We start from the raw sequence: 10,388 nt of genomic DNA, 5'->3' as shown, positions 1-10,388 counted from the left end.
ATGGAATGCTCATGGTACGATTGTATGGTCTGAGTAGAATCACAAAACAAAAACATGATACATGAAACAAAAACATGGTAGCCTATCAGTTGCGTCCCCTCTTGGGGACGATCCCCCCGGTCTCACCTGCGCTCAGGAACCTTCGCCTCTCCACTCTCACCTGGTCGCTGAGTATGTTAGTGGTCCCAATGGAATGATCACCCGCGCTGGCCATCCAATTGTCAGTGGAGTGATGTAGTCATCCTGTGAGGCCTGTGTCCTCGTAAGTAGCGTGCCAGAAAGCTATGATGCATCGATCTTGTCACTCTGTCCAAAGATGTAGGAGTACACAGGGACCTGAGTACGATCCCTGATGAGCATCTCCATATAACTACCCTACACCTTTACGTCCACGAGATCGTTGCTCTCTACACATCAAAGAATGAAGGAAACATGTTAGCACCAATAAAGCATGAGATATGTAGCAATTGGCTATTCATCAAGCGAGTGTCATACCTAAGGTAGGGACGCGAGAGGTCAAAGGACCCAGGTCCATAGAGGAAGGCTACGTTGACCCGTTGCTGGCGTACAAGTGGTCACAGGCGCTGGTGAAGGCTGACCTTGATGCTGTGACATCGTAGGGTCACCAGCAGTGGAGAAAGAATGCCTCAGTGTGGTGGAAGATGGCCTCGATAGCTTAGTGGCAAAGATTGGATGTAACGCTGAGTGCTGCAGGGTGGTGAAGATGGCCGAGGGGCATGGCGGGAGAGGAGCTAGGACTTGTGGTCCCATTGCAACATCCGAGGATGACCTATAGTTAAGCGACCTAATCACCTTATGCATATGTGGTAGATTCAGCCTAACACCACACTCACCTTGGCTCTGGGGACCTCGAGGCCACTATGGATATGCTCCTAGGTCATCCGTGGCTCAACACCAACCTGGTATAATATGTCCCTCTACAAACAAAAGATTCATTTGATTATTTTGTACCCAGAATTGTAGTGACTAACTAGTCGCATACTGTTGTACGTACCTCAAATGAGCGTGCATGGTCCTTGTGCATTGGGTATGTATCGCGGACGTTCGCCACATGCCGGAGAGGCTTGGTCGGTGTGTATGTGATCTAGATCCACATCTAAAACATGAAATAGGACATCTACTCTGCGTATGCCTCCTCAGAGTGTGATTGATCCTTGTCCATAACGTCCTCGATAGCATGGTCCCATTTCAGGACCCACGGCTGCACATGTTCCATAAACGTGCTTGTGCTATGAGCCCCTTTGCGCATCAACCTGAAAAAAATGTAAGCACATGACAAAAGGAGCAGCAATGATGGACATGAACATGCAATTACAACATTACGCACATGTGTATGTTGCTAGGCACCATTATAGTGAGTGGGAGTAGGAATGCTTGCAACTTCCTAAACTGCGACATCACGCAATGTGGTGAGTACCCCCTCGACATAAATGTCATAGAGGAGGGCACACCTTGTGAGCCAGTGTGAGGAATGGTGACGTCCTAAGAGGGGGGTGAATTAGGATACTTAAAAACTAATGGCTCTTAAAATTTCACAAGGTAAACTTGTATCAATTTCTATCTAAATGTACTCTAGATTTATCGGTGGCACACAAGACACCCCTTGTACATGTTGGAGCTCCATAAAGGATATGCTCCCGGTCGCCAAGACTCTTTCAGTCATGACTCTTGAGCTACCAAGCCACCAAGGCAAGGCCTCAAGCACGATGAGCAACCAATCCACTAAGGCGAGGTCTCACCACTAACCTCTCTTCCGGTCACTTGTAGGTGTCTTCACCTCAGAGTTTTAGCTACCAAGGCAAGGGCCTCCGCGTCTCCATACACGCTTCTTACTGCCGCTCCACACAAAGTCAAAGGGTCAGGAAGCTTCAGCCACCAAGGCCCAAGTTGCTAGCAAATCACCAAGACTCCAAGGCGCCAGTGTACTTCTCGGTACAAAGTTGGATCACTCTTTAATCCACTCTCAAGGTTCCAGCACCTAGCAACACTTCTCTCTAGGTCTCATAGCACTAACCACTCTTCTAATGGTGTACGAATTGCCTTGGATGGGCACATTTAGCACTTTGATGGTTTGGATGTCTTCTCAAGTGTATATGGGCTTCGCTGGAGTCCATCACATTCGAATGACTGAGTGAAGGGATATTTATAGCCTCAACCCAGCGGACTAACCGTTGCCCCAATGGCTCAAATTCTCTGTATACGCCAGATGTTCCGGTGTAGACAGATTGTACTCACAGAAACATTTGGCGTGTACTCCTTCCAAAAACTAGCTGTTGGAACTCCACTCAAAACCAATATGAATACCGGATGCTTCGATGTGTTCACCAGCTCCATCGTCGGACCTTCCGGTGTGTTCAACTAAGCCATCCCGCACATTCCTCAGTGCAAAATACTCTGGCGTTTCTTTGCTTCATTGCCGAACTATCCGGTGTGTTAAACTACACCAAACTAGTCTGCAACAAATGTTCCGATGTATACTCCGACGTGCACACTTCAATCATCGAACCTTTCGGAGTATAGACCTTCGGTCTTCCCACTGTTGTAATCCTCTCTGCAACAATTACTATAGCGTATACTCCGGCATGCATACTACTGATCGTCGAAACTTCCAGTGTGTACCATCATTGAGCTTCAACTCATAAATGCTCTGACGTTCATATCTCCACATCGCCGAATCATTCGGTGTGTAAAAACACCAGGCGAGAAAGCACTCCGGCGTTCACAACTCCTCTGCACCAGACCTTCCGATGTAGTCATTTTTTCTAGGAATTCTCTAATTTAACAAAACTTTATTCCGACTACAGTGGCTTCTTAATGTATTGCATCCATGAGATCTACTGATATATATTCTTGACAAACATGTTAGTCTCATTGACTATATTGTCATTAATCACCAAAATCACAATCATAGCCTAATATGGCTATTTTTGCTACATCCAGTACTCTTGGTCTCATAAGCATAACACCGAAAGTCCAACTGGACCACATTGAAGTACCTCATCCTCCGTGTATGACCTCTAGCGGACGTTGTTCACCATCAGCTCCTTGAACTAGTGAACAAAGTTCGGGTACGCATGGTGGATCTGCACACTAGACTAAGTCGGATGTACAACTAAACTAAGTTAGACAAATAAAAAAAATGAAGGACTGAACAAAGACGTGCAAATTTCATAGCTCTTACCCTATGTTTGCACCACAATGAGCCATCGGTAGGGTACTGGTACGCGCTATGGTCAGGACATCGATGCCGTTGGTAGGGTAATGGTACGTGCTATGGTCGACACTAGGCCTGCCGATGGTGAAATGCTCATACAACCTCAGCTAAAGCATCAGGGGACACCCGATGATGATCTATTCGTGTCAGTCTTCGTGTAGGCATTGCACAGGCTACGATTCATCATAGCCAGCACAACAGAAGCCTTACTGTACTGCATGACCTCCCAAAGATTGTTGTCTGCAACTCTCTAGCGTAGGGGATCATGCTCCTTTAGACCGTGTTGGCGTGGGTCTCAATAAACATGATCCACCTAAACAACCATAGGAGGTACACCTCTAAGTGGCAGGAGACATCATCGTCTCCTGCTAGAGGGTGGATGTTGTACTCCTGTCAAAGAATAAACCATTTCAAATATGTTCATCAGTTAGTAATGTAAAGGGTATGACAAAACACTACAAGAGGTACTTACCACAAACTAAACGACAAAGGCCTTCGTCGGGCTGTGTTTCTCGAAACCTGGAAATGGCTTGAATGGGGATAGGCCGTCCCTCCATTGAACGACGGAGAAGCAACCCAGCATCTCATCGCATCACGCCACGCTTGTGTAAGAACCAAAATTCTCAAAACCAAGAAAGTTAAAACTTTTTTAGAGAAAATAAAAGAATTTGCAAAGTTAAAGAATCTTAAGAGTATATGTGTTTATATTTGAATGCTTGCTTGATTGCTTGATCTTGGTAAGCTAGTATATATAGAGAGAGACAGAGTCTATGCATTGTATTTGTGTGTATGTATATATGTGTGTATGCGTGTGTATACATAAGAGAAAATGGAAATGAAAAAGAAAAGATTTTTGAATCAGGCCAAAGCCTATCTCTTCCTCTCCTTTCTCTTCTCTTCTCTGTTTGGTCCAGTCCAGCCCAGCCCGTTATCTCCCCTCTCTGTTTCAGCTCGCAGTGCAGCAGCAGCAAGCAGTTGGCCGCCACCCGTGTAGACACTGCCATGTCCGACCCAGAGATCGACCACCTAACCACCAAATGGACTCGCCAGAGTGTCTAGAAGCTAAAGCTCGAGCCATTTTTGCTAGCGCCCGAGCCAAAACTGACATGGACACTTGAGTTCATCCGTCGGTCACCCAAAATCCCACTCGAATTCGCGAGATAGAGATAGAGATAGAGATGAGCAATGGATAAAAAGGATGAAGATTCCAGGGCCTATGTGCGAGCTTTTGCCCAAGAGATAGAATCCCGAGCGCGTTTGAGCCACCGAAACCGAGTTGGATCGCCGTCGCTGCCTCTCTTTCAAAATCCTAACCGAATTCGAGATAAGAAAGCCTCTTGCCTATAAATATGTGCCCCTGGACCTCTCTCAGAGAATCCCGAGCCTTTTCCCCAACTTCTCGTCGAGAAATCGATGCCCAGAACGCATCTCCAACGATCTCCGAAGCTTTGAGCCGCTCCTCGCCGTCGTCAGCCTCGCTGAAGCATCGCCGACGTCGACACATGCCCTGGGTGAGTTCCTCGTGCCGCCCTGATCCTTTTCCGCCGCTCGCCATTGATTTAGATCACCGAAGCGCCACTCCGTCGTGATTCCAGCGATGCGCCACCGCAGGATAGTCGTCGTTGCCTTTTGTTCCACCGGAGCCGAGCACTAGTGCATCTAAGTCGTTAGATCAAGATTCGACGGTAAAGAATAGATCAGCTCATACCCCTTCGCTAGCCAACCGTAGCGTACCACGTCCTACATAATCCCAGTTAGCCTTGCCACGTCATCAAGCCACGTCAGCACTTTTGCCGACGTATCGTGCCATGTCAGCATGCAGTGCATAGTCAGCAGCCTAGTCAACTTTTCTTTTCCTTTTACTTGTTTTAATTGTTTTGTTGATATCATAAATAGTAAATAGTATGCAATAAATAGATTTTTAGTATGAAAATAAATAAATAAATTATTATTATTATAAAATTAATTTATGATAATATTTAATAATGTTATATAGTTTTATCTAATTCTATTTAATAGTTTTAAAATCAAATAGATGCTAGAAAATTTTGAAAAATCCTAGAAAATCATATATGGCTTTGGAAAAATTCTAGAAAAATCCAAGCAACATAATTTCATCTGTAGATGATCTTTTTTGTCCTGTTTTAATCTTTAGAAAATCATAAATTATCAATCATAGCTCCGTTTTAACCCATTTTTTTTGTTGAATTGTCCGAAATAGTGTAATCTTGTGACTGATGATGTTTGTTGTGTTATGTTTGGTTCTTTTTAGATCTTCGTGTTTATGTGTTGTTGTTTTTCATGTATGTTGCAAGTAAACACCAACGTTTAGGATGAGCTAGGAGGTCTGCAGGATCAAGATTTTAAAGACCCAACTGAGTTCAGTGAGTGCAAGTTGTGCTCTTGATCATTTTTATCCTAGTTTAACAAATTTATTGTTTTATAAATATGCATGCTAATAAGTTATTAAGAATCCCAAGAGTTAGGTTTTACGCTAGTTTTTCACTTATCATCCTTGTCGCTATAGTACGATTTTGACTTATGGATGGGTAGATGATACTTAGCCTTGCTTTGGGATGGTAATTATGATAATTGTTTCACGAACTTGATAATGGTCCTATGCTATAATGATACAATATGATAAAATAATTTTTGTAGCAACATGGTATAGGAATTTGAGCAAGTGGTACATTAAGATGTATGGTTGGGAAAGTGGTAGTCTTACTCAAATCTAAGGACTGGTTTGTGGGGTGATCTTTCTGTATTTACAGTACAACCGCAAGTCTGGTATGGGACGGGCCTAGCCAAGTAATTCGCTTACTCTCAGAATAGTGTAGACCTGGTAAAAGAGTGATGAATGGATGATGTCTTGGGATCCAAAAGGCGCAAGAGGAGGCTTTCATTGTTGAGGTGGAATTACGCGGCAGTGAAACCTTAGTGGCTAGACATGTGATGAGAGGGGGCATTGTAAAAGCTTTGTAGTGGATTCCTAACGCACACTTCGGTAGTGTGTAAGAGTTCTCCATCGGTCAACGGATGCTCAACAAATTGAGATGAAATGTATTGTGGATAAAGTATAACCTCTGTAGAGTTAAAACTGAATATTCAGTTGTGCTCACGGAATGAGTGGCACTGAAAACCTACCATAATTATAACTTGATGTTTTGGTTAGTCTGATCAACTGTGATTGTGGGAATAATAATTGAGGGTCATCAGTCATAGTGATAGGAAGTTTGATTGAGGTGTTTAACTTTAGTGGATGGATCTTTGGTTGAAGCATTGGGAAGTTGTTGGTTAGGTCAAGATGGATGGAATCTTGAGGTGGTTTGTCATTCACTTAATTATTATTGCTTTTCAAATGTTTCTACTTAAATGTTGTTTTATACAAAAGAGACATTTAACCATATTCTTATTAAAGTCTTCATGTGCATACTATTTCCTTCATAACTTGCTGAGTACGACAAGTGCTCACTCTTGCTATCACAAAACACTCAGTTGGAGAAGGTATTGAGGAGTACGCTGAAGGTGGATGGTTCTAAGACGCTTTCTACGTCGATAATGCATGTCGAAGAGTTGTAAAGGATTAGCGTCTTCGTAGTTCGTTTAGTTCTACTGTAGTTTAATTGGTTCTTTAACCCTTGAAGGTCACTTTTGTAAGACGGTTAATTCGATTAAGTATGGATATTGTAATGATTATCATCAATGAAGTCACTATATGTTGGGATTGATTCTTGAGCTCAGCATATAAATGAGATTGATTTATTTCTTGAGCTAGTCTAGACAACCCACGTCCATCGCTCCAACAGTGGCACACACGCAAGGCAATCCCATTAGCAAGGAGATGCCCTCGTGTGTGGGCGTCATCTCGTCGCAGGGGAGGTGAAATGGGTGCGTCTCGGGATGCCACCTGTCCACAAGGGCTGCTAGGAGGGCCTTGTCGTAGCTGAAGTGCATGGCTGCCTCCGAGCCCCCCCCCCCACCACCACCAATGAGTCCACCACCATCCGACACAGCGAAAGAAGCCCAGCAGCTTGTAATCTTTAAACAAAATACAATTAATGAACCATTACAACAACAAGTCATAGACAACGTTACATTGAAATGGTACAAACCACGGGATCCAGTACGCGTCAACCCTCATGAGCTTATCCGGCACACGGGGTTGTAGTACCGGAAGCTTCTCAGCCTACACAGCGATGCGATATGAACGGTGCCTGACGTCGAGCTGAGGGTAAAGCAGCTCCAGTTGCGCTATACATGCATATTCACAAGTTATTTACAATTTGATAAGACAAATAAACACAGAGTAACAAGTAAGCATTCAACAAATAACATGAGAGAATATATTGTCCAAAGCGAACACAACAATGTTAACAAATTACAACTTAATACGTTACAACCTCAAATATAGTGATAGTCTCAGTACCACAATACCAAATTACAATGTTGCACACATGAATATCCATCACAACAAGAATGACAACATTAATCAAACTCAATGAGTTGATGAAGCTGACGATCGATGACCACGAGGACGTCTCATATCTGCAGCTGAGCCAAAAGACCCAACTTCTATGGGGTTGGCACTTGGCACAACAACGGTGCATTTTTTAAAAGTGTGCCTTGTTCTATTGCACTTGCTGCACCATTTCACCCGACGGCTAGCTTCTGCTTCATCCAGGTCATTACGGAGTCTCGTCATCCTACACCGTGCCTTCTTTTGCTTCATCTTCTCTGGATCAGTGATGAACACACAATCAGTACAATGATCCTTAGTGAAAGAACTGTAAATCCTAAAATCATAGACCTCATGGTTCTAGATGTTGAATAGAGCTTCCTTCTTGAAGTAGTCGAAGATGTGCCTTTGAGTCCTCATGCCCATCATAGCACACGCGGCAATCACATGTGAACATGACTTGTGCGGTAGCATCAGCTTGTAACAGTTGTAAACACACCTTTCATCAAAGATAGTGCACTCTTGAATAACTCTCTCACGCTTATCCCTCTCCTTGCTTTGTCCCTACAAATAACTTCATATTTGTGTTGTGTAGTTCTCATGGTCTTCACTCGGTGCATCTTTACCTTCTCGGTCTTGTCTTCCATGTACTTAGTCATCTTCATCCAATAAATCAGACGAGCATCATTAAGCATCAGGTGTGCTAATGCATAACGGTCCCTAAAATACTGGCATGTTTCTTGATGTATGAACTCTACAATCCCCACCAGTGGTAATCCCCTCGCACCTTACATCATCCAGTTGTACACCACAGGTAAATTTGTAGTCATACTACCGTACCTTACCGCATTTATGTCGTAGAACAAAGCCCACTTCTCCTTCAGCTCATTCTCAATATACTCGCTAAATAACCTGGTAGATGATCTGGTTCTCCGCATTATGCAAGCTTTATTGTGTATTGGCAGGGACTCAAGAGATATTGGTTCATCCTTTGGTACACTCACGAGCCTATGCTTGGTTTTTCATCAACTCATCTAGTGTATTCCAAAGAGCATCAAACTTTCACTGCTGGTTTTGATCCCACAACCTCTTGAATATGTTGATGAGATACTTGTTCTTGAATTAGTGGAAGAAGTTTGCACCCAAATGCTTAATGCACCACATACTCTGTAGATCTGGCCACATATGACCCATCACGCCATCCTCCGTATTTTTTGCAGATCCTGAATATCCATTGGTATCCCTATATGCCAATCATGTATAAGGTACATGTCTGGCCAAACACCCATAGTTATCATCTTAACACGATACACTAACCAATACCAATTGCTGGTGTTCTCACACTCCATAAATGCAAAGGCCAAAGATAACACTTGGTTATTCCCATCAACCTAATAGCAGTCAGGATCTGTCCCTTGTACATGCTGATAAAGAATGTGTCGTTGATACAGAGGATATGCTGACAATTCTCGAAAGCTTTGATACATAGTCCTAAGACGAAAAAGCATCGCTTTAGGATATACTTGCCTAGTTTAGGCATCTCTTTAGCATCGCTTTAGGTCGTACTTATCTATGTCGTAATACGTCCCTAGGTTCTTTCGAGTAATGCTTTGCAACAAGCGTGGAAGATTGTCATATGACGCCTTGTAGGTCACAAACATCATCTCAATTGCCTTCGTCTTCACCCTCTGTACCTTGTTGTAGCTGATAGTGTACTTGTACGCCCCTCAAGCAATGGGTACTTATCTATGTCGTAATACATCATTGGGTTCCCCATCAATTTTAACTACTCGCTTCGCTAAAATTTGCCCATTTTTCGCAGATCCTACTCTGTAAACAGAAATACCCACATTAATAGCAGGTCAAATTTTTGAGCAGTGGTCTACAACAAACGTGGAATTTTGTCATATTACACTTTGTAGGTCACAAACCTCATCTCGATTCCTTCCTCTTTGCCGTCCATGTCTTTCTGTAGCTGATAGAATATTTGTACTCCCCTCAATTGCTCTGATTATGGACCCTAATTTGTAGTTCAAGTTGTTCACAATATGGACGTACATCATATTGGCAACAAAGGTGAGGTGATGTTCCTGTGGCTGGACTGAAGTTCGTCCAGCATGCAAGTTTGGTCCACCATAATCGACACCTCCTAATACTCAACCCACTTCCCCTTGAAGCTGTGCACCCACCACGGGAAACCCCCCTTCACACACTTGACATCATATTCCTTTTTGCTTGACTTGGCAACTTAAAACTTTCGTTGAAGAGATATTGCCCATTGAGTCACATCATCCTTCATGGCTTGACTGTTAGGAAACCTAGCCCATTCGGTCACCTCATTCTGCGTATACTCCCAGAGCACCTGATTTCCCTCATTCACTACAAGGTTGTTAAAGTTGGGATTGTTCTAGTCCGTGGGAACATGAACATCTTTCTCATTATTTGACATGTCATACTAAGGAGCCTCATCAGCCTCAAGATCATCCCGCTCTATCTATTCAATTAGAGAAGTGATTCGTTCCCTCTTATCTGCCTCACTGGTCAGCTTAGTTGAATCATCTGATGAACATGCAGCATCTGGATAGCCATCCTCATTACTCTCCTCTTCCGCTTACCCCCACCATCTCCCCAACTCCTTCCTTATTCTTCCATTGCATAAGCAAAATAGGTGGCAACCTCTTTCCACTGCATCCAACA

This window comes from Phragmites australis, chromosome 3, assembly GCF_958298935.1.
Source record: "Phragmites australis chromosome 3, lpPhrAust1.1, whole genome shotgun sequence".
In the NCBI taxonomy this organism is placed as follows: Eukaryota; Viridiplantae; Streptophyta; class Magnoliopsida; order Poales; family Poaceae; genus Phragmites; species Phragmites australis.
This window is presented reverse-complemented; position numbering follows the sequence as displayed.